This window comes from Triticum aestivum, chromosome 5A (assembly GCF_018294505.1).
Source record: "Triticum aestivum cultivar Chinese Spring chromosome 5A, IWGSC CS RefSeq v2.1, whole genome shotgun sequence".
Lineage (NCBI taxonomy): Eukaryota > Viridiplantae > Streptophyta > Magnoliopsida > Poales > Poaceae > Triticum > Triticum aestivum.
In genome coordinates, this window is record NC_057806.1 from 70,680,725 (window position 1) to 70,704,789 (window position 24,065).

The window sequence follows — 24,065 nt, forward strand, 5'->3', positions numbered from 1 at the left end:
CCTTTCCTCGAACTCGGTCGGGAAACAAGCTCAAAGCCCGAAAGCTCGGTCCAGATGTTGCTTCCTATTTTGCACACGTGTAGGCTTGACTCGAAAACCAGTCGTCTAAGCAATTTCAACTTATGCAATGTCAATTTTTAGGCTACCCAATCAGCTTATGTAATGTCACCGGTTTTCGACATAGCTTTGCACTCATCCATGCGCTTAACCTCCTCCTTATCTATCTTCAGGATCATGGGTACCTACGGGGCCTAAAAACGAGAAAGAGATAATAGATTAATTCACTTTGATACATAAATATATTTGGCCTCGAAGTCAATAGCAACAATCCTGTGCACAAGTGCATGGCTCAACAAGGCTATACTTCAACTTATAACCCCAGTGGACTACACACATATCACAGATGAATCACAAAAAAAACATTGTATCATAAATACTAAGGATGAGGAAGGCTACTGTAACACCTCGGATGTAACTTGCCTTATCTGTATTACAACTCTTGCCATTTCGGCACTAAGTTATGATATTTCCTCGTTGTCGGGTTTTTGTCTTCGTGTTGTTTTGTCTTTGTCATGCATCTCATATCATGTCATCATGTGCATTGCATTTGCATACGTGTTCGTCTCATGCATCCGAACATTATCCCCATTGTCCGTTTTGCATTCCGGCGCTTCTATGTCCTCATGTGTCCCTTTCTATCTCTTTTCGTGTGCGGGTGTTAAACGTTAACGGATTGGACCGGGACTTGTCATGCGGCCTTGGTTTACTACTAGTAGACCGCTGTCAAGTTTCGTGCCATTTGGATTTCGTTTGATACTCTAATGGTTGCAGCTCAACACCCCTCCAAAGTGGCCCAAAACCCACCTAAACCTCCTCCATTATCTAGGCCGTCTGATCACGATCGCGTGACCGAAAACCGCACCTCATTTGGAGCTTCCTAGCTCCCTCTACCTCTATAAATAGACCCTCCACGAAATTTCCGGATCAAACACACCCTAACCTAGCTCCTCTCCCTCTCGCCCGCGCCGGACATGTCCGTTTTCGCGCCGGACAAAACCTCGCCGCCAACCGCCCCGTGACACGTGTCCCCACGCCCCACATCGCCGCTCTCTCCGCCGTCGGCCCGCAGAGGCCCGTAGCGGGCCCCCGGGCCCATCCGCCGCCGCCCGAGCCGCAGGGGCGCGCCGCCCGTCTCCTCTTCCCGCAGCGGCGAGCTCCGCCACCGGCGCCGCCCTGCCGCCAACTCCGGCGACCTCGCCGCCCCGCCTGACGCCGAGCTCCGGCGACTCGCCGCGCCGCACGGCACCGGCGACCTCCTCCGCCGCACGCCCGACTACCGCCGACGCCGCCCCCGTTCACCTCGGGCCCAGATCCGGCCCCGGCGACCTCGTCTCCGGCCGGCGAATCTCGGGCGCCGCGCGTTGCTACAGTACCCCGACGGATCTGGATCTGAGAGGATCGATTGACTTTTTTCTCCCCGAAAGCCTAGTTTTCTATGCAATCTTTGACATGCCATAACTACATCACCGTTGCTCCGATTCGTGCGTGTAGCATATCAAAATGTTCGTCTTGATGAGTACTTCATTTTATCTCATTGCATCATTTCCATTTGAGCTCATCTTGATGCCCTAAATGCTGTTGGAAGAGGGCTATGTGATGTTAGTTTCAGATCCATATCAGCATTTGCTCATTTGTCATTTTTGCCATGATTAATGTGTGCATGCTATGAACTTGAGCCCTACACGTGTTTTGTAGTATGCCATACCATCTTTACAGGGGTGTATGCCATGTATTTTTGTAATCTTTGTGGTGACTAGCACAAGCATGCAAATTAGCTTACCTAATGTTGCTGATTTCAGGGACTTAGAAATATTCTAGTCTCTGCTCTGTCCTTATTTTTATGTCATGTGTTCATGTTGTTACCTAGTGATCCGTGCATCTTTTGAGCATGATCAGTAAGGATGTTTTGTAGGTATTGTGGTGCTCTATCCATCCATATCCTTGTTTGCATTTATGGAGCACCCTAGTTTGAGTCAATCGAGCTCTACTTTTGCTATAAAATGTTCCTGACAGATTGTTAACGTGTTTAGCAATTTTGCTGAGCATGTTGTAGTTGATCTGTGCATCCTATGTTGTTGTTCTTGTCATGTTTCGCTTCTATGCCATGCCTACTTTCTGGGTGTATGCTTAGTTTATCATGCAATGCCTCGTAGTGAGTGCATCGACCTCGTAAACATGCCTACTCGATATCTATTTTGCCATGTTCCAGTTTTTCACTAAGTCTGAATCTGTTAACGATAATTGCTATGTTCACGTGGTTGCAATTGTATTTTATGATCCCTTTTGGCTTATGGTCAGTAAGGGACTTTTGTTGTATGCTTTGCGTAGCTTCATGCCATGCTTTGCTTTGCCATGATATGTTCCTGTAGCATGTAGTTATCTTGCTCTAAACATTGCTTCCTGTTGTTAAATTCCTGACATGCTGTTAATTTCACTAATTCTGAAACCTGATATCTTTTGCACTTTTGGCATGCTTGTTTGAACCTGCTATTAAGTGATTTAGCCGTAGCTCAGTGTTCATTTTTTGTCAAGAATCTTGAGTGGATCCCTGCCATGTATTTTGTTGTCATGTTGGAGTGTTGTAGCATGTTGTTCTTGATGCATTTAGATGGTCTCATGCTGTTAATCGCAGCTCGGTGCCATATTTGTTTTGCTTGTCATTTCCAAACCGTGCATCCGATTCCAGTGATCTTTATATCGATTTCGACCGAAATCAACTCCTCTTTCCAGTGGCACTCTTGGATTTCCAAGTTGAGGCCAGGTTCAATCATTCCTTTCCAAATCATGCATATGCATCACATATCGCATCCCGCATATCATACCATATTTGCATCATGTTGTTTGTGCATTGCACGTGGTTGATTGTTCTCCCTTTGCTTCTGTTTCTTGCTTTGGGTAGAGCCGGGAGACGAGTACATAGACGAGTACGTAATCGAGGATCCTGTTGAGTACGCTTATGAGGATCAAGTCAACTCAGAGAACTTTGCAGGCAAGATGACCATACCCTCGAAATCACTTCTATCTTTGCTTACTAGATGCTCGCCCTTTCGCTATGCCTATGCTATGATACCTACCACTTGCTTATCATGCCTCCCTTGTTGCCATGTCAAACCTCTAACCCACCTTGTCCTAGCAAACCGTTGTTTGGCTATGTTACCGCTTTGCTCAGCCCCTCTTATAGCGTTGCTAGTTGCAGGTGAAGATTGGAGTTTGTTCCTTGTTGGAACTTATTCATTGTTGGGATATCATAATATTATCTTGTTTATCTTAATGCACCTATATACTTGGTAAAGGGTGTAAGGCTCGGCCTTATGCCTGGTGTGTTGTTCCACTCTTGCCGCCCTAGTTTCCGTCATACCGGTGTTATGTTCCTTGATTTTGCGTTCCTTACACGGTTGGGTTATAATGGGAACTCCTTGACAGTTCGCCTTGAATAAAACTCTTCCAGCAATGCCCAGCTTTGGTTTTACCATTCGCCACCTAGCCTTTTCCCTTGGGTTTCGCGGACTCGAGGGTCATCTTTATTTTAAACCCCCCGGGTCAGTGCTTCTCTAAGTGTTGGTCCAACTGAGCGATGTCCGGGGCTACCAGGGGCAACTCTGGGCTGGCCTACCTGACGTCTTGCTCATCCGGTGTGCCCTGAGAACGAGATATGTGCAACTCCTATCAGGATTTGTCGGCACATCTGGGTGGTGTTGCTGGTTTAGTTTTACCATTGTCGAGATGTCTTGTAACCGGGATTCCGAGTCTGATCGGATTGTCTTGGGAGAAGGAATATCCTTCGTTGGCCGTGAGAGCTTGTGATGGGCTAAGTTGGGACACCCCTGCAGGGATTTGATCTTTCGAAAGTCGTGCCCGCGGTTATGGGCAGATGGGAATTTGTTAATGTCCAGTTGTAGAAGACTTGAACTTAACTTAATTAAAATGAATCAACAGAGTGTGTGGCCGTGATGGTCTATTTTTGGCGGAGTCCAGGAAGAGAACACGGTCTCATGTTATGCTTGATCGTAGGTTGTTCTAGGATCACTTCTTGATCATAGTTCTTCGACCGTGCCTTTGCCTTCTCTTCTCGCTCTCTTTTGCGTATGTTAGCCACCATATATGCTATTCGCTTGCTGCAGCTCCACCTCATACTTTTACCCTTCCTATAAGCTTAAATAGTCTTGATCGCGAGGGTGTGAGATTGTTGAGTCCCCGTGACTCACAGATTACTTCCAAAACCAGATGCAGGAACCGATGATGCCATTCCAGGAGATTCGACTGAGCTCAAGTGGGAGTTCGATGAGGACTCAGGACGTTACTACGTGTCTTTCCCAGATGATCAGTAGTGGTGCCCAGTTGGGGCGATCAGGGACTATGTTGCATTTAGGGTTTATCTTTATTTTGGTTCCGTAGTCGGACCTTGAGTGTACCTGGATGAATGTAATGTTATTTATGCTATTTGTGTGACGTGGCGAGTGTAAGCCAACTATGTATCCTTTTCCCTTAATGTATTACATGGGTTGTTGTGAAGATTACCTCACTTGTGACATTGCTTTCAATGCGGTTATGCCTCTAAGTCGTGCTTCGACACGTGGGAGATATAGCCGCATCGAGGGCGTTACAAGTTGGTCATCAGAGCCTTCCCCGACCTTAGGAGCCCCGTGCTTGATCGAATCGCTGGCGTTGTTGAGTCTAGAAAAATGTTTTGAGTCATTTAGGATTATATATATCGGAGAGTAGGATTCTTTTTACTCATCAGTCCCTTCGTCGCTCTGGTGAGGCATCCTGACGTAGAGTTTTGACTCTTCTCTTCTCAAATTTCACTAAAAAAAATTTAGGATCACGCGGGTATCTTGGAATCGTTCCAATGGTTTTGTGATGAGAACATTGTTCTTGGTGCCTCCTGACATTTAGGGGTTGTGGCAGTGTCCCGTGGAGTTGAGCTCCGAGGTGTTGTCGTCACAATTTTATCGTTGCAATTTTGGGATACCTGAGTTTTGCCGACATCGAAAATCTCTTTTATGCAGTTGTTGGTGAGATAACCTCGACGCCACCCAGTACTGGGGCGGGATTTCGGGAGTATTGCCATAACTCGTATAATGGATGCTTTTCGAAGGTTGAGGTAAAGGATTTCCGAAGGTTTCTTGGTTATGTGTTCAAGGATGGATACAGCTGGATGTAGGATTTGCTAGCTTTGGGTGAGATATTATGCTTCCCCTGTATCCCCGACACCTGATTGCATAACCAGAAAGGTTCGGGAGTTTCATAGGTGGGAATTCTTGTAGCTCTAGTATTTTCTTCCATGAATATTTGGTTTGTGATTGGGTAATCCTCACCAAGTATTTGTTCATGTCCGTACCTTGTTTTATTCTTCTACCTCTATCTAAGTGGCTTCTCAATTTATGGAAATGTGACCATTTCAATTGGAATTCATTAGTTCATTTTGTTCAAATGTGAAGACTATATGTTGCAATTTAGATCCATTTGATTCAGCTTGATTATATGTCTGTCAAGATGCTAATGGATGTCACCCTCTTCAGGATGGCTCCTCCAACGCACACGACTCCGAATCCTGATCCGCCACCACCACCTCCACCTCCGGAGACATGGCGAGCTGTGATGGCCGCTACTAATGCAAACACGCAGATGCTTTTGCAAATCTTGCAAGAGCGCAACCAAGGGAATCATGGACATGGCAACAATCAGAATCAGTTTGCTACAATCAACCAGTTCCTCGCAAACCAGCCAAAGACCTTCAGCAACTGTGTTGAGGCAACAGACGCTGATGATTGGCTCGTGGATATCGGCAAGCATTTCGAGTGCAGCAACGTCAGGCCTGAGGACTTTGTCAAGTTTGCTTCGTTCCAACTCAAAGACCAAGCTGCAGAATGGTTTCAGCAATACAAAGATTCTAGAGGAGGCCGTGTGATTACCTGGGATGAATTCCATCAAGACTTCAAAGCTCACCACATTCCTTAGAGTGTTGTTGAGAGCAAGCGTGAGGAATTCCGCAACTTGAAGCAAGGCAGCTTGCCTGTTTACCAGTACAACATCATGTTTCAGAAGCTCACCCGTTTCGCTAAGCAAGACGTCCCTGACGAGAAGAGCATGATATATCAGTTCAGAGGTTGCCTCGGAGAAGATCTTCAACTAGCTCTCGTGCTCTTTGAGACGAAGAAGTATGATGAGTTTTACAACATGGCACTGAAATAAGAGACTGCTCAGCTGAAGTGCGATGCTTCCAAGAAGCGAGTCAGAGATGCGACTCCTTCTTCCTCAACTCAAGTGGCAACTAAGCAGCAAAAGTATTGGCTGCCTCCTCCTCCGTTCTGTCAGCCTTATCAGCAGAAGAGCAAAGGTGGCAGTGGATCTTCCCACCCACCCAACCCAGGCTTTCAGAACAAGACTTCGTCTCATGCTCCAAGATCAAGTGCTCCGTATCACCGTCCGCTCTCGGAGGTCACGTGCAACAAGTGTCAGTAGAAGGGTCACTATGCCAACAAATGCTTCAATCAGAGGCGTCTTCCTCCTCCTCCTCCTGTGATATCTGCCAGTACCGCAGTGGTCAAGCATAATCCCAAGCACGCCAAGGTCAACATGATGAATGCAGCTCAGGCAGAGGACTCGTCAGATGTGATCATGGGTAACCTTCCTGTTAATGATATTCCTGCAAGAGTTCTTTTTGATATTGGTGCATCTTTGTCATTCTTATCGAAGCCTTTTGCATCCATGCATGATGTGCATACTTTTGATTTGCCTAAGCCGATAGCGGTTTCTTCTCCGGGTTTGTTCATGAACACCAAAATGATGGCTCCGGATGTTACTATCACGTTGGGCGACTATAAGTTTCTGTCTTCTCCAATGGTCCTTGGTAACTCGGATATTGATCTTATTCTCGGAATGGACTGGCTTTCTAAGCATAAGGCTCACCTTGATTGTGCTGCCAGACAAATTCAATTGACACATTCGTCTGAGGATGTAATCGTCTTTGCCACTCGGGATGATACCATCCGACTGTTTTCTCTCAATGAGAAGGGCAAGCTGGATTCCATCTCTCAAATTCCAGTCGTTTGCGAATATCAAGACGTCTTTCCAGAAGAGCTTCCAGGAATGCCTCCGCACCGGCCAGTTGAATTCGTCATCGATCTTGAGCCTGGCACGGAACCTGTTTGCAAACGTCCTTACAAGCTTGGACCTGAAGAGTTGAAGGAGCTGAAGAAACAACTCAAGATTCAAGAGCGTATGGGTCTCATCTGACCTAGTTCTTCTCCGTGGGGTTGTGGAGTTCTTTTTGTGAAGAAGAAGGATGGAACGGACCGACTTTGTGTCGACTACTGTCCATTGAACAAGAAGACCATAAAGAACAAGTACCCACTTCCCAACATCAATGAACTTTTTGAACAACTCAAAGGTGCTCAAGTATTCTCCAAGCTTGATCTCCGTATGGGCTATCATCAGATTCGCATTCGTGAAGAAGATATCCCTAAGACAGCGTTCAGAACAAGCTATGGTTCATACAAATACACTGTCATGTCTTTCGGCCTTGTAAATGCTCCGCCAACATTCTCTCGCATGATGAACTTCATCTTCAACGCCTACACAAATGACTTTGTCTTGGTCTACCTCGATGACATTTTGGTCTTTTCCAAGAACAAGGAGGATCATGCCAAGCACTTGCGTTTGGTGCTGGATAAACTCAGAGAACATCAGTTCTATGCGAAGTTTTCAAAGTGCGAGTTTTGGCTCGATGAGGTTCTCTACCTTGGACATATCATCTCCGCCAAGGGCATAGCTGTTAATCCTGAGAAGGTGTCTGCAATTGTGAATTGGGAACCACCTCAGAATGTGAAGCAACTCCGCAGCTTCCTTGGGCTCGCAAGCTATTTTCGAAGGTTCATTGAGAACTTCTCTAAGATTGCGAAGCCTCTTTCCAACCTTCTCCAGAAGCACGTGAAGTACGTCTGGTCTCATGAATGTGACATCGCTTTCAACACCCTAAAAGAGAAGTTAGTCACTGCTCCAGTTCTGACTCCTCCTGATGAATCCAAACCGTTTGAGGTCTTCTGTGATGCTTCTCTTCAAGGTCTTGGTGCAATATTGATGCAAGAGAAGAAAGTTGTGGCCTATACCTCTCGCTAGTTGAAGCCCAACGAAAAGAACTACCCCACTCATGACCTCGAGTTGGCGGCAGTGGTCCATGCTCTTTTAACTTGGAGACATCTCTTATTGGGAAGAAAAGTGGACATCTTCACTGATCACAAGACTCTCAAGTACATTTTCACTCAGCCAAATCTCAACCTCAGGCAGACTCGTTGGGTCGAGATGATTCAAGAGTATAATCCGAGTATCAAATATACTCCAGGAAAGGCCAATGTAATTGCTGAAGCATTGAGCAGGAAGGCTTACTGAAACAGTCTGATTCTCAAGCCCTACCAACCCGAGCTTTGTGAAGCTTTCCGCAAACTCAACCTTCAAGTTGTTCCTCAAGGTTTCCTTGCCAACCTCCAAGTCTCTCCTACTTTGGAAGATCAGATTCGTGAGGCTCAACTTCTTGATGCTATGGTGAAGAAGGTGAAGATTGGGATTGCCAAGAGTCAACCCAAGTACAAGTGCTATCGTCTTGATGACAAGGATACTCTATTCTTCGAGGATCACATTGTTGTGCCCAAAGGTGACCTTCGTAAAGTCATTATGAACGAGGCTCACAATTCACTCCTCTCTATTCACCCTGGAAGTACAAAGATGTACCATGACCTCAAGCAGTCGTATTGGTGGACCCGAATGAAGCGCGAGATTGCTCAATTCGTGAATGAATGTGATGTCTGCAGAAGAGTGAAAGCAGAACACCAATGACCAGCTGGTCTCCTCCAACCTCTTGCCATTCCAGAATGAAAGTTTGACCATATTGAGATGGACTTCGTGACTGGATTTCCAAAGTCCAAGTGTGGTAATGATGCTATCTTCGTTGTCATCGACAAACTCACTAAAGTGGCTCATTTTCTTCCTATCAAAGAATCTATCACAACAGCTCAGTTGGCAGAGCTATATACCTCCAGGATTGTCTCTCTGCACGGCATTCCACAGTTGATATCTTCAGATCATGGCAGCATCTTCACCTCTAAGTTTTGGGATTCTTTTCAGAAGGCCATGGGCACCAACATCCGATTCAGCACAGCTTTTCATCCTCAAACCAGTGGCCAAGTCGAGCGAGTCAATCAAATTCTTGAAGATATGCTCAGGGCTTGTGTCATCTCTTTCGGTATGAAGTGGGAAGATTGTCTTCCATATGCCGAGTTTTCCTACAACAACAGCTTCCAAGCGAGTTCGGGCAAGGCCCCATTCGAGATTCTCTATGGCAGGAAGTGTCGTACTCCTCTTAATTGGTCAGAGACTGGTGAACGTCAACTTCTCGGAAATGACTTGATCACAGAGGCAGAAGAAATGTGCAAAGTCATTCGGGATAATCTCAAAGCCGCGCAATCGCGCCAGAAGAGTTACTATGATAGCAAGCATCGTGACTTGACTTTCGAGATCGGAGACCATGTCTACCTCCGCGTCTCTCCGATGAAAGGTACTCGTCGCTCGGTATCAAAGGGAAGCTTGCCCCTAGATACGTGGGTCCTTTCAAGATCATCAGCAAAAGAGGTGATCTCGCCTATCAACTTGAGCTTCCGTCCAACTTTGCAAATGTGCACGACGTGTTTCATGTCTCTGAACTCCGCAAGTGTTTCAAGACTCCTGGCCGCACCGTCAACTTCAAAGACATTGATCTCCAAGAAGGCCTGTCTTATCGGGACCATCCCGTTGCTATTCTTGAAGAAACTGAGCGCAAGACTCACAACAAGTTTATCAAATTCCTCAAAGTCAAGTGGTCACATCATTCCGACCGTGAAGCTACCTCAGAACGCGAGGATCACCTCCGTTCTGAGTACCCAGAGTTTTTCCAGTCCTAGATCTCGGGACGAGATCCTTTCGAAGTGGTGGAGTGTTGTAACACCCCGGATGTAACTTGCCTTATCTGTATTACAACTCTTGCCATTTTCGGCACTAAGTTATGATATTTCCTCATTGTCGGGTTTTTGTCTTCGTGTTGTTTTGTCTCTGTCATGCATCTCATATCATGTCATCATGTGCATTGCATTTGCATACGTGTTCGTCTCATGCATCCGAGCATTTTCCCCGTTGTCCGTTTTGCATTCCGGCGCTCCTATGTAACACCCCGGATGTGATTTACCTTATATGTATCCCAACTCTTGCCGTTTCCGGCACTAAGTTATTTTATTTCCTTGTTGTCGGGTTTTTGTCTCCGTATTGTTTTGTCTTTGTCATGCATCTCATATCATGTCATCATGCGCATTGCATTTGCATACGGGTTCGTCTCATGCATCCGAGCATTTTCCCCGCTGTCCGTTTTGCATTCCGGCGCTCCTATGTCCTCCGGTGGTTCTTTCTACCTCTTTTCGTGTGTGGGTGTTAAACGTTTTCGGATTGGGCCGATACTTGCCAAGCGGCCTTGGTTTACTACCGGTAGACTGCCTGTCAAGTTTCGTACCATTTGGACTTCGTTTGATACTCCAATGGTTAACCGAGGGACCGAAAAGGCCTCATGTATGTTGCAGCTCAACACCCATCCAAGCTGGCCCAAAACCCCACCAAAAACCCCTTCATCACCTAGGCCGTTCGATCACGATCGCGTGTCCGCAAACCGCACCTCATTTGGAGCTTCCTAGCTCCCTCTACCTCTATATATAGACCCCCAATTTCCAATTCCCGGATCTTCTTTTCGAAACCCTAGTCTCTCCGCTCCCCGCGCCACCGGACACGTCCGGAGCGGATCGGACGTGTCCGCCCGCCGCTGCCGACCAACCAGGCAACGCCACCTGTCCCGGGAGGGACCACATCACCGCCTCAGCCCCGCCGGCCCGCGAGGCCCAGGCCGGGCCCTCCCGTCGCCTGACCGGGCCCTCCCGTCGCCCGACCGGGCTCGAGGTCCCGCGCGCCTCGCCGCCCGTCCTTGCCGCTGCCGCCGCCGTCGAATTCCGGCCGCGCCGCCCAAGTCCTCGCCGCCCTTCGCCACCTCGCCGTCCGGTCGGCCTCCTCTCTCCGGCGACCTCATCTCCGGCCGACGATCCTCGAACTCCGTGCCCTGCTACAGTACCGGCCCGGCTGGATCTAGATCTGGAACTTCGAGGGTTGACTTTTTCCCTCAGAAACCCTAATTTTTTATGCAACTTTGACATGCCATAACTCTACATCCGTAGCTCCGATTCATGTGCTTAGCATATCAAAATGTTCGTCTTGACGAGTACATCATTTCATCTCATTGCATCATTTTCATTTGAGCTCATCTTGATGCCCGAAATGCTGTTGGAAGAGAGCTATGTGAGGAAAGTTTCAGATCTGTTTCAGCAAATGGCATTTTGTCATTTTTGCCATGATTAATGTGTGCATGCTATGATCCTGAGCTCTACATGTGTTTTGATCAATGCCATGCCATCCTTACAGGGGTGTATGCCATGTATTTTTGTGATCTTTTTGGTGACTAGCACAAGCATGCAAAGTAGCTTACTCAATGATGCTGATTTCAGGGACTTAGTTATTCACTAAGTCCTTGTCCTGTTTTTGTTTTTATGTCATATGTTCATGTTGTTTCCTAGTGATCCGTGCCTCTTTTGAGCATGATTAGTAAGGATGTTTTGTAGATAATTTTGAGCTCTTTCCATCCATGTCTTTGTTTGCATTTATGGAGCACCCTAGCTTCAGTCAATCGAGCTCTACTTTTGCTATAAAATGTTCCTGGCAGATTGTTAACATGTTTAGCGAATTTGCCGAGCATGTTGTTGATGATCCGTGCATCCTATGTTGTTGTTCTTACCATGTCTAGCTTCTATGCCATGTCTTCTTGATGGGTGTATGCTTAGTTTGTCATGCAATGCCTCGTAGTGAGTGCATCGAGCTCGTAAACATGCCTACTTGTTAATCTATTTTGCCATGCTCCAGTTTTTCACTAAGTCTGAATCTGTTTATGTTTTTGCTATGTTCACATGCTTGCCATGGTATTTTCTGATCCCTTTTGGCTCATGGTCACTAAGGGACTTTTGTTATATGCTTTGAGTAGCTTCATGCCATGCCTTGCTTTTCCATGATATGTTCCTGTAGCATGTAGTTTTCATGCTCTGAAGTTTGCTTCCTGATGATAAATTCCTGATATGCTGTCAATTTCACCAAGTCTGAAACCTGTTATCTTTGGCAATTTTGCCTTGCTTGTTTGAACCTGCTATTGAGTGAATTAGCCGTAGCTCAGTGTTCATGTTTTGTCAAGCATCATGAGTGTATCCCTTACATGTATTTTGTTGCTATGTTTGAGTGCTGTAGCATATTTTACTTGATGCATTTAGATGGTCACTTGCTGATTATCGCAGACCGGTGCCATATTTGTTTTGCTTGCCATTTCCAAACCGTGCATCCGATTGCGGTGATATTTATATCGATTTCAATCGAAATCATCTCCTCTTTCCAGTGGCACTCTTGGTTTTCCAAGTTGAGGCCAGGTTCATTCATTCCTTTCCAAATCTTGCATATGCATCGCGTACCGCATCTCGCATATCATACCATGTTTGCATCATGTTGTTTGAGCATTGCACATGGTTGATTGTGTTCCTTTTGCTTGTTGTGCTTGTTTGGGTAGAGCCGGGAGACGAGTACGTGAATGAGGAGCCCGTTGAGTACGCTTACGAGGATCAAGACAACTCTGAGAACTTTGCAGGCAAGATGACCATACCCTCGAAATCACTTCTATCTTTGCTTGCTAGATGCTCGCTCTTTTTCTATGCCTATGCTACGATACCTACCACTTGCTTATCATGCCTCCCATATTGCCATGTCAAACCTCTAACCCTCCATGTCCTAGCAAACCGTTGTTTGGCTATGTTACCGCTTTGCTCAGCCCCTCTTATAGTGTTGCTAGTTGCAGGTGAAGATTGGAGATCGTTCCTTGTTGGAACTTGTTTATTTGTTGGGATATCATAATATTATCTTGTTTATCTTAATGCACCTATATACTTGGTAAAGGGTGGAAGGCTAGGCCTTATGCCTGGTGTTTTGTTCCACTCTGCCGCCCTAGTTTCCGTCATATCGGTGTTATGTTCCCGGATTTTGCGTTCCTTACGCGGTTGGGTTATAATGGGAACCCCTTGACAGTTCGCCTTGAATAAAACTCCTCCAACATGGCCCAACATTGGTTTTACCATTCGCCACCTAGCCTTTTCTTTTCCCTTGGGTTTCCGGAGCCCAAGGGTCATCTTTATTAAACCCCCGGGCCAGTGCTCCTCTGAGTGTTGGTCTAACCCAGAGCACCGTGCGGGGCCGTCCCTTGGCAACTTGGGTTACGTTGGCTTCCGTACGCTTAGCTTATCCGGTGTGCCCTGAGAACGAGATATGTGCAGCTCCTATCGGGATTTGTCGGCATAGTGGGTGGTCTTGCTGGACTTGTTTTACCATTGTCGAGATGTCTTGTAACCTGGATGCCGAGTTTGATCGGATTGTCTTGGGAGAAGGAATATCCTTCGTTGACCGTGAGAGCTTGTGATGGGCTAAGTTGGGACTCCCCTGCGAGGATTTGAATTTTCAAAAGTTGTGCCCGCGGTTATGGGAAGATGGGAATTTGTTAATGTCCGGTTGTAGAAAACCTGAAACTTAACTTAATTAAAATACATCAACCGCGTGTGTAACCGTGATGGTCTCTTCTCAGCGGAGCCCGGGAAGTGAACACGGTGTTGGAGTAATGCTTGACGTAGGTTATTCTAGGATCACTTCTTGATCATAGTTGTTCATCCGTGCTTTTGCCTTCTCTTCTCGCTCTCATTTGCGTATGTTAGCCACCATATATGCTAGTCGCTTGCTGCAGCTCCACATCATACCTTTGCCTTACGCATAAGCTTAAATAGTCTTGATCGTGAGGGTGTGAGATTGCTGAGTCCCCGTGACTCACAGATTCCTTCCAAACCAGATGCAGGGACCGATGATATCGCTCCAGGTGATGCGATTGAGCTCAAGTGGGAGTTCGATGAAGACTCTCATCATTAGTATGTGTCTTTCCCAGATGATCAGTAGTGCTGCCCAGTTGGGGCGATCGGGGACTTTGTCGCATTTGAGGGTGATCTTTATTTTGGTTCCGTAGTCGGACCCTAAGTGTATTGGATGAATGTAATGCCTTATTTATGTATTTGTGTGATGTGGCGAGTGTAAGCCAACTATGTACCTTTCCCCTTTATTTATTTACATGGGTTGTTGTGAAGATTACCTCACTTGCGACATTGCTTTCAATGCGGTTATGCCTCTAAGTCGTGCTTCGACACATAGGAGATGTAGCCGCATCGAGGGCGTTACAAATTGGTAATCAGAGCCTTCCCCGACCTTAGGAGCCCCCTGCTTGATCGAATCGTTGGCGTTGTTGAGTCTAGAAAAATGTTTTGAGTCATTTAGGAATTATATATATCGAAGAGTTAGGAATTCTTTTTTACTCCTCAGTCCCTTCGTCGCTCTGGTGAGGCATCCTGACGTAGAGTTTTGACTCTTCTCTTCTCAAATTTCACTAAAAAAAATTTAGGATCACGCGGGTATCTTGGAATCATCCCGATGGTTTTGTGACGAGAACATTGTTCTTGGTGCCTCCTGACATTTAGGGGTTGTGGCAGTGTCCCGGGGAGTTGAGCTCCGAGGTGTTGTCGTCACAATTTTATCGTTGAGATTCTGGAATACGTGAGTTTCTCCGACATCGAAAATCTCTTTTATGCAGTTGTTGGTGAGATAACCTCGACGCCACCCAGTACTGGGGCGGGAGTTTGGGAGTATTGCCATAACTCGTATAACGGATGCTTTTCGAAGGTTGAGGTAAATGATTTCCGAAGGTTTCTTGGTTATGTGTTGAAGGATGAATACAGCTGGATGTAGGATTTGCTAGCTTTGGGTGAGATATTATGCTTCCCCTGTATCCCCAACACCTGATTGCATAACCGGAAAGGTTCGGGAATTTATAAGTGGGAATTCAAGTAGCTCTTAGGATATCTTTCCGACAGATGTATGATATGAAATTGGGGTTCGACGTCTAGTGGTCCGCCTATCCACGGTTGGTTTTACAGTGGTCTCATTGTGTCTTAAAGAGTCCTTGGCTATGCTGACTCGGGGACGCTTCGTATGTCATGTACACTGCCTTGTACTTGATGGGGCTGTATGATCAAGGTCGTGTAGGCCCCACCACAAAAACTTCAGACGAAATCTCTATCATATGTTTGTTCCGGCTTATTCTGCAAGCCAATCCTTTGTTTTGCTTTGAGTTGTGGTATTCGAGTTGCTTCGAAGTCAAATGTTGATTCCATACCTTCCCTAAGTGGTGTTCTCATACTCCTATGTGAATGCAATCCTTCTTTATCTTCGAGCTTGCCTTCTCAATTTCTTCTGAACCGGTGTGCTTCTCGTCAAGTGGATCCATTCATTTTCGACATTCGCAAGATCCAATCCCAGTTTTTCATCAACGTTGTTCGTTTCATCTGTCGTCAAGTTGACTTTGTTTTCCCTCCCTCCCACCCTTTTTCTTCAAGGACTCAGAGTTCTTTATCAGTATCCATCTTATGGATGTGAAGCCTCTCCATTCTTTTCCGTCAATGTTCTTACCCGGTGATGCTCATGAAGATTCTAACGGAGCCTCAAGTTCATTATTCTTCATTCTTTTCTTCTCCGGTGGATCCAAGTCAAGTTTTGTTGATCATATCTTTTTCCTTGTTTCTATGTCTTCTCTTACCGGTGCACCCCTTATCATTCACTTCTCGCTATTCATTTGTTCCGGAGTGCTCAAGTTATCTCAAAAGGCTTGTTTTGTCATTCAAGATCCGTTCAACCTATCCCGAGGTTGTTATCTCATTCAAGCCATTTTAATTCAACCGGTGCAATCTCCTTCTCAAGTAATCGTTGAACGGTGTTTCTTTTGAGTGGGCCCTAACCCATAGGTCTTTTCCCAAGATCTTACCTGACTCTTTTAATTTTTCCGGAGCTTCTCGAATTCTTTTCTAAAAGTTTGACGTAAGAATGAGTTATCATCAGTCAAATGCCTTTCTCCAAGATCTTTCATTTCTTTTCATCGTTGGCTCAACCTCTTCGCTTTTGATTCTTCCGGAGTGTCTAAATAATTCATGGTGGTGTTTCTCATCGTCATTCTCTGCATTTGAAGACTGAAGAAGAGTTTTACCTCCATATCTTATCCGTTATCTTAGAGATTCGTGGTTCTAGTTCAAGGCCATCCTCTCATAATTGTTTTGATTGTGAGAATTCCTTTCACCTATCTGGAGTCCATCAATTTAGGTTTATTCATTCTCAGCTTTCAGTTATCATTCTCCAACCTACCGGTGCTTCTTTCAAATATCCTCTTCTCAGTTCGTGATCTCTTCGTTCTCATGTATCTTAACTCTCTAATGTATGTTCATTCATTTGCTAATTCTTATCGGTGATTCATCCTTTTACTTCATTCGTTGTTCAATTCTTATGGTGGTTCTTCCAGGATTCTCTTCCGCTGTTATCTTATCAATTCATTCGTCGTTCCAATCATACCGGTGGTTCGTTGAAGACCTTCTCAAGTTTGCGCTATATCTATCTTAAATCCTTTCTACGAGAATAAGTAGTATGCCAATTCCATTGCTTGTCATCAATTTGAATTGGTGAAGGATAAGCATAATGTAATTCTTATTCTTGTTTCATCGAGTTTATTCAATTTCTTTTTCCGGAGTGGTCCATCATATCACATTCTTAGTTCGAGATGCTTTATCTTTTCTTTTCCCGGAGTTCCAAGCTCTCATCGTCACGGAGATCCATCTAAATCATTACAAGGTTTGACTTTATGTTTTCAACTTCTCTTTTTTTCGTTATCCTTTTTGTTACCGGAGTTCTTCATCAAGGTTCCACATGATGGTTCATCAAGGATTTAATTTCCTTCTCGAAGTGTTCATCAACATTCTTTTCAGAGGAGCTCAAGCATTCTTCATCTTGCAATCCGGAGTGCAATTCTTCCTACAGTACCATTGGAGGTGGTATTATGTCATTCTTGATAATTTGAGTTCATGTTTCATGATTCACATGTTGTTAAGAATAAGGTATTTTAAATCCATCAATCTCTTCATTGGAGTTATCTTGTGTCATGTTTCACCTAAAGCCTTACCTAAGGTTTGTTGCTATCTATGGTGCTTATAAATGATCCAAGTTCTTCATTTATCCTTCCGGTGAGATAAGTTTATCGTCTCCTTGTTCTTATCAATCCAATTCTTTTTCTCGTGAGTGGCAAGTTGTCACCTCATAATTTGAGATGTATTCCATAAGACCATATCAAGCTTATTCTTTTCGTTGTTGGTTTTCCAACAACTCTGTTCTAGCATTTGTTGTAAGCGTGCTCTCTCAAGATCTTCTTTCCCTTCGTTCATTCCATTCTTACTTTTGTTCCGGAGGCATTGTGTTGCTACTCTCTTCAAACCTTCTTCTTGTTCTTGTCAGGATCTTGTTCTTTTCATGCTTATCCATTTAACCGGAGTGTGGTGCCATTTTTGCTCAAGTTCTTTTCGCCTTATCAAGCCTTGCATCTCTTTTCAACCGGAGTGTTGTCCTAATTTTTTCTTTCTTGTTCTTCTTTTTTCTAACGGAGACTGTCAACTTCGTTTATCTCCGATGTATTCTTTTCTCGAGTTGATTTAACCTTTCCAAGGTTCTTTAGTTTCACTCGTTTGTCAAAGGAAGTAACTTAGCTTTACCTCTCCTCTTTCTCTTCCGTTGTCCCTCCGGTGCCATTCTAGATCTCGGGACGAGAACCTTTCATAGTGGTGGAGTGTTGTAACACCCCGGATGTGATTTACCTTATATGTATCCCAACTCTTGTCGTTTCCGGCACTAAGTTATTTTATCTCCTCGTTGTCGGGTTTTTGTCTCTGTGTTGTTTTGTCTTTGTCATGCATTTCATATCATGTCATCATGCGCATTGCATTTGCATACGGGTTTGTCTCATGCATCCGAGCATTTTCCCCGTTGTCCGTTTTGCATTCCGGCGCTCCTATGTCCTCCGGTGGTCCTTTCTACCTCTTTTCGTGTGTGGGTGTTAAACGTTTTCGGATTGGACCGATACTTGCCAAGCGGCCTTGGTTTACTACCGGTAGACCGCCTGTCAAGTTTCGTACCATTTGGACTTTGTTTGATACTCCAACGGTTAACTGAGGGACCGAAAAGGCCTCGTGTGTGTTGCTGCCCAACACCCCTCCAAGCTGGCCCAAAACCCACCAAAAACTCCTTCATCACCTAGGCCGTTCGATCACGATCGCGTGGCCGCAAACTGCACCTCATTTGGAGCTTCCTAGCTCCCTCTACCTCTATATATAGACCCCCAATTTCCAATTCCCGGATCTTCTTTCTGAAACCCTAGTCTCTCCGCTCCCCGCGCCGCCGGACACGTCTGGAGCGGATCGGACGTGTCCGCCCGCCGCCGCCGACCAACCAGGCAACACCACTTGTCCTGGGAGGGACCACATCATCGCCTCAGCCCCGCCGGCCCGCGAGGCCTAGGCCGGGCCCTCCCGTCGCCCGACCGGGCTCGAGGTCCCGCGCGCCTCGCCGCCCGTCCTCGCCGCTGCCGCCGTCGTCGAACTCCGGCCATGCCGCCCTCCGCCACCTCGCCGTCCGGCCGACCTCCTCTCTCCGGCGACCTCATCTCCGGCCGGTGATCCTCGAACTCCGCGCCCTGCTACAGTACCGGCCCGGCTGGATCTGGATCTGGAACTTCAAGGGTTGACTTTTTCCCTCACAAACCCTAATTTTTATGCAACTTTGACATGCCATAACTCTGCATCCGTAGCTCCGATTCGTGCGTGTAGCATATCAAAATGTTCGCCTCGACGAGTACATCATTTCATCTCATTGCATCATTTTCATTTGAGCTCATCTTGATGCCCGAGATGCTGTTGGAAGAGGGCTATGTGAGGAAAGTTTCAGATCCGTTTCAGCAAATGGCTTTTTGCCATTTTTTCCATGATTAATGTGTGCATGCTATGATCCTGAGCTCTACATGTGTTTTGATGAATGCCATGCCATCCTTACAGGGGTGTATGCCATGTATTTTTGTGATCTTTGTGGTGACTAGCACAAGCATGCAAAGTAGCTTACTCAATGATGCTGATTTCAGGGACTTAGTTTTTCACTAAGTGCTTGTCCTGTTTTTGTTTTTATGTCATATGTTCATGTTGTTTCCTAGTGATCTGTGCCTCTTTTGAGCATGATCAGTAAGGATGTTTTGTAGATAATGTTGAGCTCTTTCCATCCATGTCTTTGTTTGCATTTATGGAGCACCCTAGCTTGAGTCAATCGAGCTCTACTTTTGCTATAAAATGTTCCTGGCAGATTGTTAACATGTTTAGCGATTTTGCCGAGCTTGTTGTTGTTGATCCGTGCATGCTATGTTGTTGTTCTTGCCATGTCTAGCTTCTATGCCATGTCTTCTTGATGGGTGTATGCTTAGTTTGTCATGCAATGCCTCGTAGTGAGTGCATCGAGCTCGTAAAAATGCCTACTTGTTAATCTGTTTTGCCATGCTCCAGTTTTTCAGTCTAAATCTGTTTATATTTTTGCTATGTTCACATGCTTGCCATGGTATTTTCTGATCCCTTTTGGCTCATGGTCACTAAGGGACTTTTGTTATATGCTTTGAGTAGCTTCATGCCATGCCTTGTTTTTCCATGATATGTTCCTATAGCATGTAGTTTTCATGCTCTGAAGTTTGCTTCCTGATGATAAATTCCTGATATGCTGTCAATTTCACCAAGTCTGAAACCTGTTATCTTTTGCTCTTTTGCCATGCTTGTTTGAACCTGCTATTGAGTGAATTAGCTGTAGCTCAGTGTTCATCTTTTGTCAAGCATCATGAGTGCATCCCTTCCATGTATTTTGTTGCTATGTTTGAGTGCCGTAGCATATTTTACTTGATGCATTTAGATGGTCACTTGCTGATTATCGCAGACCGGTGCCATATTTGTTCTGCTTGCCATTTCCAAACCGTGCATCTGATTGCGGTGATCTTTATATCGATTTCAACCAAAATCATCTCCTCTTTCCAGTGGCACTCTTAGTTTTCCAAGTTGAGGCCAGGTTCATTCATTCCTTTCCAAATCTTGCATATGCATCGCATACCGCATCCCGCATATCATACCATGTTTGCATCATGTTGTTTGAGCATTGCACATGGTTGATTGTGTTCCTTTTGCTTGTTGTTCTTGTTTGGGTACAGCCGGGAGACGAGTATGTGAATGAGGAGCCTATTGAGTATGCTTACGAGGATCAAGACAACTCTGAGAACTTTGCAGGCAAGATGACCATACCCTCGAAATCACTTCTATCTTTGCTTGCTAGATGCTCACTCGTTTGCTCTGCCTATGCTACGATACCTACCACTTGCTTATCATGCCTCCCATATTGCCATGTCAAACCTCTAACCCTCCATGTCCTAGCAAACCATTGTTTGGCTATGTTACCGCTTTGCTCAGCCCCTCTTATAGCGTTGCTAGTTGCAGGTGAAGATTGGAGATCGTTCCTTGTTGGAACTTGTTTATTTGTTGGGATATCACAATATTATCTTGTTTATCTTAATGCACCTATATACTTGGTAAAGGGTGGAAGGCTCGGCCTTATGCCTGGTGTTTTGTTCCACTCTTGCCGCCCTAGTTTCCGTCATATTGGTGTTAAGTTCCCGGATTTTGTGTTCCTTACGCGGTTGGGTTATAATGGGAACCCCTTGACAGTTCGCCTTGAATAAAACTCCTCCAGCATGGCCAACATTGGTTTTACCATTCTCCACCTAGGCTTTTCTTTTCCCTTGGGTTTCCGGAGCCCAAGGGTCATCTTTATTAAACCCCTGGGCCAGTGCTCCTCTGAGTGTTGGTCCAACCCAGAGCACCGTGCGGGGCCGTCCCTTGGCAACTTGGGTTACGTTGGCTTCCGTATGCTTAGCTTATCCGGTGTGCCCTGAGAACGAGATATGTGCATCTCCTATCGGGATTTGTCAGCATAGCGGGTGTTCTTGCTGGACTTGTTTTACCATTGTCGAGATGTCTTGTAACCTGGATGCCGAGTCTGATCGGATTGTCTTGGGAGAAGGAATATCCTTCGTTGACCGTGAGAGCTTGTGATGGGCTAAGTTGGGACTCCCCTGCGTGGATTTAAACTTTTGAAAGCCGTTCCCGCGGTTATGGGAAGATGGGAATTTGTTAATGTCCGGTTGTAGAAAACCTGAAACTTAACTTAATTAAAATACATCAACCGCGTGTGTAACCGTGATGGTCTCTTCTCGGCGGAGTCCGGGAAGTGAACACGATGTTGGAGTAATGCTTGACGTAGGTTGTTCTAGGATCACTTCTTGATCATAGTTGTTCGTCCATGCTTTTGCCTTCACTTCTCGCTCTCATTTGCGTATATTAGCCACCATATATGCTAGTCGCTTGCTGCAGCTCCACATCATACCTTTGCCTTACCCATAAGCTTAAATAGTCTTGATCGCGAGGGTGTGAGATTGCCGAGTCCCCGTGACTCACTGATATGTCTCCGTCGTATCTATAATTTTTGATTGTTCCATGCCAATATTATCCAACTTTCATATACTTTTTGGCAACTTTTTATATTATTTTTGGGACTAACATATTAATCCAATGCCCAGTGCCAGTTCCTGTTTGTTGTATGTTTTTGGTCTCGCAGAATATCCATATCAAACGGAGTCCAAACGGGATAAAAACGGATGGAGCTTATTTTTGGAAAATATGGAAAATTCAGAAGGAAAATCAACGTGAACCAGTGCCCGAGGTGGTCACGAGGTAGGGGGCGCACCCCCCCTAGGGCGTGCCCCCTACCCTCGTGAGCCCACCATAAGGCGGTTGACGCTCTTCTTTTGCCGCAAGAAAGCTAATATTCGGAAAAAAATCACGGCGAAGGTTTCAGGCCAATCGAAGTTACAGATCTCCATATATATACGAAACGGTGAAACAGAGCTAGAGGAGAACGCAGAACCAGAGAGAAACAGAGAGATAGATCCAATCTCGGAGGGGCTCTCGCCCCTCCCATGCCATTGAGGCCAAGGACCAGAGGGGAAACCCTTCTCCCATCTAGGGAGGAGGTCAAGGAAGAAGAGGAAGAAGGGGGCCCCTCTCCCCCTCTCCTCCGATGGCGCCGGAACGTCACCGTGGCCATCATCATCATCACTGCGATCTACACCAACACCTCCGCCATCTTCACCAACATCTCCATCACCTTCCCCCCTCTATCTACAGCGGTCCACTCTCCCGCAACCCGCTGTACCCTCTACTTGAGCATGGTGCTTTATGCTTCATATTATTATCCAATGATGTGTTGCCATCCTATGATGTCTAAGTAGATTTTCGTTGTCCTATCGGTGGTTGATGAATTGCTATGATTGATTTAATTTGCTTGTGGTTATGTTGCTGTCCTTTGGTGCCCATCATATGAGCACGCGCGTGGATCACACCATGGGGTTAGTTGTATGTTGATAGGACTATGTATTGGAGGGCTAGAGTGACAGAAGCTTCAACCTAGCATAGAAAATTGATGCATACGGGATTGAAGGGGGACCAATATATCTTAATGCTATGGTTGGGTTTTACCTTAATGAACATTAGTAGTTGCGGATTCTTGCTAATAGTTCCAATCATAAGTTCATAGAATTCCAAGTCAGGGATGACATGCTAGCAGTGGCCTCTCCCACATAATACTTGCTATCGGTCTAGTAAAGTAGTCAATTGCTTAGGGGCAATTCCGCAACTCCTACCACCACTTTTCCACACTCGCTATATTTACTTTATTGTTTCATTATCTAAATAGCCCCTACTTTTTATTTACGTACTCTTTATTATCTTGTAAACCTATCCAACAACACCTACAAAGTACTTCTAGTTTCATACTTGTTCTAGGTAAAGCGAACGTCAAGCGTGCGTAGAGTTGTATCGGTGGTCGATAGAACTTGAGGGAATATTTGTTCTACCTTTAGCTCCTCGTTGGGTTCGACACTCTTACTTATCGAAAACTGTTGTGATCCCCTATACTTGTGGGTTATTAAGACCTTTTTCTGGCGCCGTTGCTGGGGAGCAATAGCGTGGGGTGAATATTCTCGTGTGTGCTTGTTTGCTTTATCACTAAGTAATTTTTATTTGTTGTTCTTAGTTGTTTTCTATCTTTAGTTATGGGTAGGAAACGCAAAATACCAAAAAAATTAGTTGTACCTACTGAACCAATGGTTGAAGAACCACTCAAAATCTATCACACTGCTGAAGCTTATTACTTGGATCATCTTCGATCCCTATGTGCTCATGCTGAAACCCCAACTAGCTTAGTTGAGGGCAAATCCTTAGATGAGCATGCTTGTTATGTGCGACACCGTATATCTAAAAAAGGGAAACTATTATGGGGTCAAATTCAACGTTTGCAATGCTATGCTTGGAATTTATGTGAAATATATGATTTTACTTGTTGTTTTGAAAACCCTAAGAAACACCTTCCCTACCAATGTGAGTTTATTGATAATGGAACCTTATCTTCATATGCTAAGGGTGTTTATAATTACTATGATGTTCAACAAATTGAAGAATTTGTTGCTTTTAAGGGTGCTTTTGAAATTGCTTCTTTGATTGAAAAGTATGATGCTACTCTTTACAAATCTGAATTTTTTACTATACATAATATTGCTATGATAATTATGCTTCTAATACCTATGTTAAACAATATATTGAGGAATACTCCGCTGTCCAAGAAGAGACTAATATTTTGTAGGAGTCTATGGAAGAAGAAATTGATGAAACTATGAGCTCATTGGATGAAAAAGATGAGGAGGAGAGCGAAGAACAAAAGGAGGAAGAGCGGATTGATCACCCATGCCCACCTTCTAATGAGAGTAACTCTTCAACTCATACATTGTTTAATTCCCCTTCGTGCTTACCGAAGGATGA